The following is an 8,758-nucleotide window of genomic DNA, read 5'->3' as shown; positions in this document are numbered from 1 at the left end:
AGCTACAGTTATATGGAATCATTTGAGAGGTAGAGAATATATGAAATATACATTTTCGATTGCAGTACATTATGTAAGTCGGTGTAAACTGTACAAATTGTAAATATAATATATACCAAAAATCCATAAAAGCGATAAAAATTAATATTAACACTTTTAATTATAATGGTTGATATATTACACTAATAAAGTCAAATGATATAATTGGAAAAATAAAGCACTATTGCCTCACCTAATTTTTCAGATTTGTACCAGAAGAATTTTTACTGACTGTTACCAGATCCTGAAGCTGAGGAAAGTTTTGTGGTTTTATGATGGCAAAATCATGTGTATCTAATGCTTGTTGAAAGCAAGCTTGATAACACTGTTTTTGTAGTTCTGGTGGAACCATCCTTACTTCCATATACTTTAATGTCCCATATGTATTTAAATAAAGAGTTGGCTTGTACTGTTCACCTTGGTGCTTAGAATGTGGTCTGCCCAGAGAGCAGCAGATTCCACTGTTACAATTATTTTCTTTTTTAAAAAAATTTTGCAAGTAAAATAATAAATGTCACCAATGAAACTAAGCTGTTGGTAACTAAAGAAACAATTAAATACAATGTTAAGTTTGATGTTGGGTTAGGATTTTTAAGAAAATCCTTAGATTTCTGAGTTTCTTTTAAAATATTGTCCACTATATTTACCATTATTGTAACAGTAGTTGACAGTGATGGTTTACCGTGGTCACTAATCAAAATTACAAGTTGCTGTCTATTATTATCTACATTATCCAGACGTCTAAGGGTTCGAATTTCGCCTGTGTATGCAGAAATTCCAAACAAAGAAGAATCAACATCTTCAGCAAGCCGATAAATTAGCCAAGCATTGTGACCTGAATCCAAATCCACAGCAGATACTTTTGTGACCAAGTAGCCAACAGATGCTGATCTTGGAATCTTCTCTTGGGAAATAACATCCCTTGAATACTGTGGATATAGTACTGTGGGTGCATTATCATTTGCATCCAAAACAAATATTATGACAGAAGCTTTGGAAAACAGTTTTGGAGAACCAGAATCTTCCACTCTCACTGTTATCTGAAAAACCTGTAAATGCTTATAGTCGAAGGCACATTGTACAAAGATATTACCAGAGTTTGAATTAATATAAACAAAAGAAAAAAAACTGAAGATGCATCAATATGACCATCGACTATGGAGTAAACCAATTATTTGTTGATTCCCTCATCCAAATCAAAATCAGACACTGAACACAATAAAATGCCAATCTCATTATTTTCTTGTATAAAAGCATTAAAATGAGATTGTGAAAATATTGAAGGATTATCATTAATGTCTAAAACAGTAATGATGATTTTAAAGTGTGTATGTAAAGGTGGAGATCCCAAATCATTTGCTGTCAGTTGAAAATTATACTGAGAAATATTTTCCATATCCAGAGATTCACTTGTTACTAATGACTAGGGATTTTTGAATGGTTTAACTCTAAAAGGCAAATTTGCAGACACCTCTATTTTTACTTCTCCATTTTTACCAGAATCCCTGTCTCTTACAGAAAAGAAACCAACAGCAGTTCCAATAGCTACATTTTCAGGAACACTATTTGACACTGAAGTAAATATAATTTTAGGGGGTTGTCATTTGCATCTTCAACTTCAATCTGAACAAGACAGTTGTCTTTTAATTTAGGTACTCCTCTGTCTTTTGCTCGGCATAACTGATAACTCATAAAAATTACATTCTTCAAAATCCACAATTTCTGTAGTATAAACTGCATCAGTTTGTGGGTTTACATCAAATACCTTTAATGCTGAATCAGAGGTATGGCCATCAAAAGAATATTCGATTTCCCCATTTAGACCTTCATCTAATATGATGCTTGGTTTGTTAAGCACTTTTAAAATTTGTAAATGCTCTTGAGAAAGACGTCTGGGTCTGTTGAAACACGTTCGGCACAATAAAACAGTTTTTATTAGAAAATCTGTGAAGTTCTTCTTTGCACTTACTAGGAGCCGGTCATTGGAAATATATGATGTGACTATATACACACCATTTTATGGTGTTTTGACACAATATCACAGCACAACTCTCTAATTTTAACTAGGAGTATACCTCTCCAGACGAATCCTTGAAGGGAAGTAGAATATGCACAAGCAGAAGTGGAATTAAAGTGAACCTGCGCCTCCTTTCCGGCACAACATATCTATCTATACAGGCTTCAGGAGAGACTGTGGGAAGGCTGCGGCTCTACCATCAAAGGAGAGTATCAATCCATATTGTACATACACGTTTGTTTCAGACCTTCAACTAAATCTGTAGCATTAAGCACGGTAAAAACTTGACTTAAATTTGAGTTCTTTAGTAAACTCATTTTATAATTGTGTTGATCAAACTATGGTGCATTGTCATTAATATCTAAAACTATCACAGTAATCAGGAAGGATCCAGATTTTGGTGGTTCCCCTCCGTCAATAGCAGTCAGACAAACTTTATGTTCAGATTTTTCTTCTCTATCAAGAGCTTTTTCTAACACTAATTGTGCGATTTTTTACAGACAATTAAAAATATGGATTAGCATTTAATCTATACTGACTAATTCCATTAATACCCACATCCAAATCCTTTGTAATTTATAAAGGAAATTGTTCACCAGGGCTTGTAAATACCTCTGTGATGTTTAAAATAGACATGTGCACAGTGAAAAAATGTGTTTTATTTCGTTTTCATTAGTTAAATAAATAATTTTGTTTCAGCAAATTAGTTAAAGTGAAGGTAAAGTTTTAACTACCTGAATACACTAATGAATTAGTCATTATCCAAATAAGTAAATCGATAACTTTTTTCCCCAATGTGTTTTATATTTATCAAATAAAATGTTTTTATATTTCCCTACCGTTACTATCCGGACTCCTCCCAACCGCTATTTTCTTATCTTCTATTGAGTGATGTATAGAGCGGTTCCACCCGCTCTATACGTGTCTCCAAAGCGCGTTCACGATGATCAGTTGAACTGCGCATGCACATAGCAGTGATTATGGTAAGAAATATGCGTTAATGCGTTAATCGGCAACTCGTTTTTCAACTGAAGAAAACTTATTACGTATTATGGGAATTCCCCATAAGGGGATAGGGATCGCGCTTGTATTCCTAGACCAAAAAATGAATCTTAGCGCATGCACAGATCATCCGGGAGGCGAATGATGTAGATTGACGACCGCCTAATGGCCAGATTTTCAATAGGTCAGGAAAAAAACGTGACCAAACAAGAAAAAAAACATAATTTATGTAAGAACTTACCTGATAAATTAATTTCTTTCATACTGGCAAGAGTTCATAAGCTAGTGACGTATGGGATATACATTCCTACCAGGAGGGGGCAAAGTTTCCCAAACCTCAAAATGCCTATAAATACACCTCCCACCACACTCATACCTTAGTTTAACGTAAAGCCAAGCAGTGAGGTGTAAAAAGGATTAAAAAAGCATACAAAAAGAGGAACTGGAAAAAATAATGTGCTTTTCTACAAAAAAAATCATAACCACCAAAAAATAGGGTGGGTCTCATGGATTCTTGCCACTATCAAAGAAATGAATTTATTAGGTAAGTTCTTACATAAATTATGTTTTCTTTAATGTAAGTGGCAAGAGCCCATGAGCTAGTGACGTATGGGATATAATACCCAAGATGTGGAAATCCACGTAGTCACTAGAGAGGGAGGGATAAAATAAAAACAGCTATTTCCGCTGAAAAATTAAATCCAAATAATAATTACGTTTTCTTTAAAAATTTCAAAAAAATTAAATCATAGGCAGAAAAATCATACTGAAACAGCTGCCTGAACAACTTTCAGAGGAAGCAAATACATCAAAACGGTAAAATTTAGTAAATGTATGCAAAGAAGTTCAAGTTGCTGCTTTGCAAATCTGATCAACGGAAGCTTCATTCTTGAAAGCCCAATAAGTGGCAACTGATCTAGTAGAATGAGCTGTAATTCTCTGAGGCAGAGTCTGCCCCACCTCCAAATAAGCTTTGTGAATCAAAAGTTTCAACCAACATTCCAAAGAAATGGCAGAAGCTTTCTGACCTTTCCTAGAACCATAGAAAAAATCTGAAATCCTTAGTAACCTCAACATAGTATTTCAAAGTTCTTTCCACATCCAAAGAATGTAGAGATATTTCAAGAGAATTCTTAGGATTAGGACACAAGGAAGGAACAACAAGTTCCCTATTAATATTGTTAGAATTCACAACTTTAGGCAAAAATTGAAACAAAGTCTGCAAAACAGTTTTATCTTGATGGAAAAATTAGATATGGAGACTCATAAGAAAGAGCCGACAACTCAGAAACTCTTCTAGCCAAAAGAGATAGCCAAAAGAAATAACACTTTCCAAGAAAGTAGTTTAATATCCAAAGAATGCATAGGCTCAAAAGGAGAAGCCTTAAAACCAAATTGAGACTCCAAGGAGGAGAAATAGACTTAATAACAGGTTTGATACGAACCAAAGCCTGACCAAAACAGTGAATATTGGGAAGTTTAGCAATCTTTCTATGAAATAAGACAGAAAGAGCAGATATTTGTCCCTTCAAGGTATTTGCAGACAAACCCTTATCCAAAATATCCTGAAGAAACTATAAAATCCTAGGAATTCTAAAAGAATGCCAAGAGAATTTATGAGAAGAACACCATGTAATATAGGTTTCCCAAACCTGATAGTAAATCTTCTTAGAAACAGACTTACGAGCCTGTAACATATTGCTAATCACTGAGTCATAGAAACCTCTATGACTAAGAACTAAGTGTACAATTTCTATACCTTCAAATTAGAGATTTGAGATCCTGATGGAAAAACGGCCCTTGAGACAGAAGGTCTGGCCTTAAAGGAAGTGGCCAAGGTTGGCAACTGGACATCCGGACAAGATTTGCATACCAAAACCTGTGAGGCCATGCTGGTGCTATCAGAAATAAATGATATTGTTCCATTATGATCTTGGAAATCACCCTTGGAAGAAGAACTAAAGGCGGAAAAATGTAAGCAGGTTGGTAAAACCAAGGAACTGCTAAAGCATCCACCATCTCCGCCTGAGGATCCTTGGACCTGGAAAGGTATCTGGGAACTTTCTTGTTCAGACGGGAAGCCATCAGATCTATTTCTGGAAGACCCCACATCTGCATAATCTGATGAAACCCATCTGGATGGAGAGACCACTCCACCGGATGCAAAGTCTGATGACTGAGATAATCTGCTTCCCAATTGTCTACACCTGGGATATGAATCACAGAAATTAGATAAGAGTTGGACTCCGACCAAGAAGGTATCCAAGATACCTCTTTCATTGCTAGAGCTGCGAGTCCCTCCCTGATGATTGACATATATCACTGTTGTAATATTGTCTGTCTGAAAATGAATGAAAAGTTCTCTCTTTAATAGAGGCCAAGCCTGAAGGGCTCTGAAGATAGCACAGAGTTCTAAATTATTGATTGGTAACCTCACCTATTGAGGTTTCCAAGCCCCTTGTGCTGTCAGACAGCTCCCCAACCTGTAAGACTTGCATCCATTGAGATCACAGTCCAGGAAGGATGAACAAAAGAGGCCCCTCAAATAATAGTGTGATGGGCCAACCCCCAAGACACAGAGAGTTAAATGTTGGGATTTAAGTATATCAGTTGTGATATCTGAGTATAATCCCTGCACCATTGATTCAGCCTGCAAAGCTGCAGAGTTCTCATATGAAAACTAGCAAAGGGGATTGCGTCCGATGCTGCAGTCATAAGACCTAAAACTTCCATGCACATAGCCACTGAAGGGAATGATCGAGACTGAAGGTTTAGACATGCTTAAACCAATTTCATGTGCCTCTTGTCTGTTAAAGACAGAGTCATGGACACTGAATCCATCTGGAAACCTAAAAAGGTGTCCCTTGTCTGAGGGAAACTCTTTTGTAAATTGATCCTCCAACCATACCTTTGAAGAAACCACACTAGTCGTTTTGTGTGAGATTCTGTTAAATGAAAAGACTGAGCTAGTAACAAGATATTGTCCAAATAAGGAAACAACTCAATACCATGCTCTCTGATTACAGATAGAAGGGCACCAAAAACCTTCAAAAATATTCTTGGAGCTGTCGCTAGGCCAAATGGAAGAGTGACAAATTGGTAATGCTTGTCTAGAAAAGAGAATCTCCAAAACCGATAGTGGTCTGGATGAATTGGAATGTGAAGATAAGCATCCTGTAAGTCTATTGTGGATATAAAATGCCCTTGCTGAACAAAAGGCAGAATAGTCCTTATAGTCACCATCTTGAAAGTTTGGACTCTTACAAAACGATTTAAAAACTTCAGATCCAGAACTGGTCTGAAAGAATTGTCTTTCTTTGGGACAGTGAATAGATTTGAATAGAAACCCAAACCCTGTTCCTGGAGAGGAACTGGTACAATTACCACTGAAAGCTCTAGCTCTGAAACACATTACAGAAAAGCCTGAGCCTTCACAGGATTTGTTGGAACATGAGAAAGAAAGAATCTTCCCACGGGAGGTCTTATTCTGAAACCTATTTGATACCCTTGACACACAATATTCTGAATCCACTGATTCTGAACAGAATCTGTCCAAATGTCCTGAAATAATTTCAATCTGCCCCCCACCAGCTGAACTGGGTTGAGGGCCGTACCTTTATGCAGTCTTGGGGGCTGGATTTGGTTTTTTATAAGGCTTGGTTTTATTCCAATTTGAAGATGGCCTTCAATAAGAACCAGAGGCCTTAGGGGAAGGAGTGTTTTTTTGTTCTTTATTCTGACGAAAGGAACGAAAACAATTAGGAGCCTTAAATTTACCCTTAGACTTTTTATCTTGGGGTAGAAAAAATCCCTTCCCCTCAGTGATAGTGGAAATAATAGAATCCAATTGAGAATCAAACAAATTCTTACCCTGGAAAGATAAAGATAGTATTCTAGATTTAGACACCATGCCAACATTCCAAGATTTAAGCCATAAAGCTCGTCTAGCTAAAATAGTTAAAGACATAGATTTAACATCGATCTTTATAACGTCAAATATAGCATCACAAATGAAATGATTGGCATGTTGAAGCAGAAGAACAATGCTAGACAAATCAGGATCTTCTACCTGACAATCTAAACTGTCCAACCAAAAAGTTGAAGCAGCAGCCACATCACCATAGAAGTGGCAGGTCTAAGAATTTAGCCAGAATGTAAATAAGCTTTTTTGAGATAAGATTCAATCTTCCGGTCTAAAGAATCCTTAAAAGAAGTACTGTCTTTCATAGGGATAGTAGTACTCCTGGCAAGAGTGGAAATAGCCCCATCCACTTTAGGGACTTTTTCCCAAAACTCTAAATTAGCCACAGGTAAAGGATACGACTTCTTAAACCTAGAAGAAGGATTAAAAGAAGAACCAGGCTTAGACCATTCTTTAGAAATTATATCAGAGGTAGCCTCTGGAATAGGAAAAAACTCTGGAGCAACCATTGGAAGTTTCAAAACAGAATTTAAATGTTTACTGGCTTTGTTATAAAGAGGACTAGACTCTTCAATACCCAAAGTAACAAAGACGTCCTTCAACAAAGAACGAATATAATCAATCTTAAACAGATAGGAAAATTTGTCAATTTCAGAGTCTGATTCAGGATCCTCTGAACCAGAGAGATCCTCATCAGCAGAGGATACTTCAGTATGTTGTCAGTCAAAACAAATTTAATCAGAATTATGAGAAGTTTTAAAAGACCCTTTACATTTATTTGAAGGCTGAATAGCAGACATAGCCTTTTCTATAGCTGCAGCAATATAATTCTTTACATATGCAGGAATATCAGGTACATTAGATGTTGAAGGAACAACAGACAATGTATTTGTACTAATAGAAACATTATCAGCATTCAACAGCTTGTCATGACAAATGCCACATAATTGAGCTGAAGAAATAACATCAGATAATTTACAACAAACACACTTAGCTTTGGTAGAACTGTGTTCAGGCAGCATGGTTTCTACAGCAACATCAGAGTCCGGATCAGACTGAGACATCTTGAAAAAGTAAAAAGAAATAAATAACATTTAAACAAAATATCCAATTTCCTCATATAGCAGTTTCAGGAATGGGAAAAAAATGCTTATGCTAAAGTAATATGCAAAAAATAAGCATCATAGCTCTCTAACATATAAAGAGAACAAGAAGCATTAAAGAAAGAGGGGTAATATACAAAAAAAATTAGCGCCAAGTATGATGCATGACGCAAAAGGAAGTGAAATTTTTTTGGGCTCCAAAGCTAACACCAGGAAATGACGCAACTCGCATCATAACAAGCGCGACTTCGTGCCAAAAGAACTAACATCAACAAAGACGCAGGAAATGATGAGACTTGCATCACTATCGGTGCAACTTTGCACACAAAATAATGTCTGCATTTTGCGTCCTCGCGAGCCTAGTTTGCACGCGAAAATGTTGGAAAACAAAGTCAAATTGAAAGAACTGGAACCTCAGGAAAGAAAAAAATAATTAAAATAAACTTCCCAAACATAAATTCCATACTGAAACTGACAGTCTGCGAAAAAGGAAAAATATACATAGACCTGACTCATGGAAAATATAAGTAAAGACATATATTTTTAAAACTTTACAACATATTATAAAACACCAAACATAGCTGAGAGTGTCTTAAAAAATGATACATACTTACCAGAAGACACCCATCCACATATAGCAGACAGCCAAACCAGTACTGAAAAATATCAGCAGAG

General features: G+C 36.1%; 1 pseudogene; it reads right to left on the bottom strand.

Moving 5' to 3' along the window:
• Window positions 1-232: 232 nt before the first annotated feature.
• LOC128664823 (protocadherin Fat 3-like) overlaps window positions 233-8,758 on the bottom strand; it is a 30,778-nt pseudogene continuing 22,252 nt past the window's right edge.

This window comes from Bombina bombina, chromosome 6 (genome assembly GCF_027579735.1).
Source record: "Bombina bombina isolate aBomBom1 chromosome 6, aBomBom1.pri, whole genome shotgun sequence".
Taxonomy (NCBI): domain Eukaryota; kingdom Metazoa; phylum Chordata; class Amphibia; order Anura; family Bombinatoridae; genus Bombina; species Bombina bombina.
The sequence above is the reverse complement of the archived record's forward strand: the minus strand, read 5'-3'. Positions and strand labels throughout refer to the sequence as shown.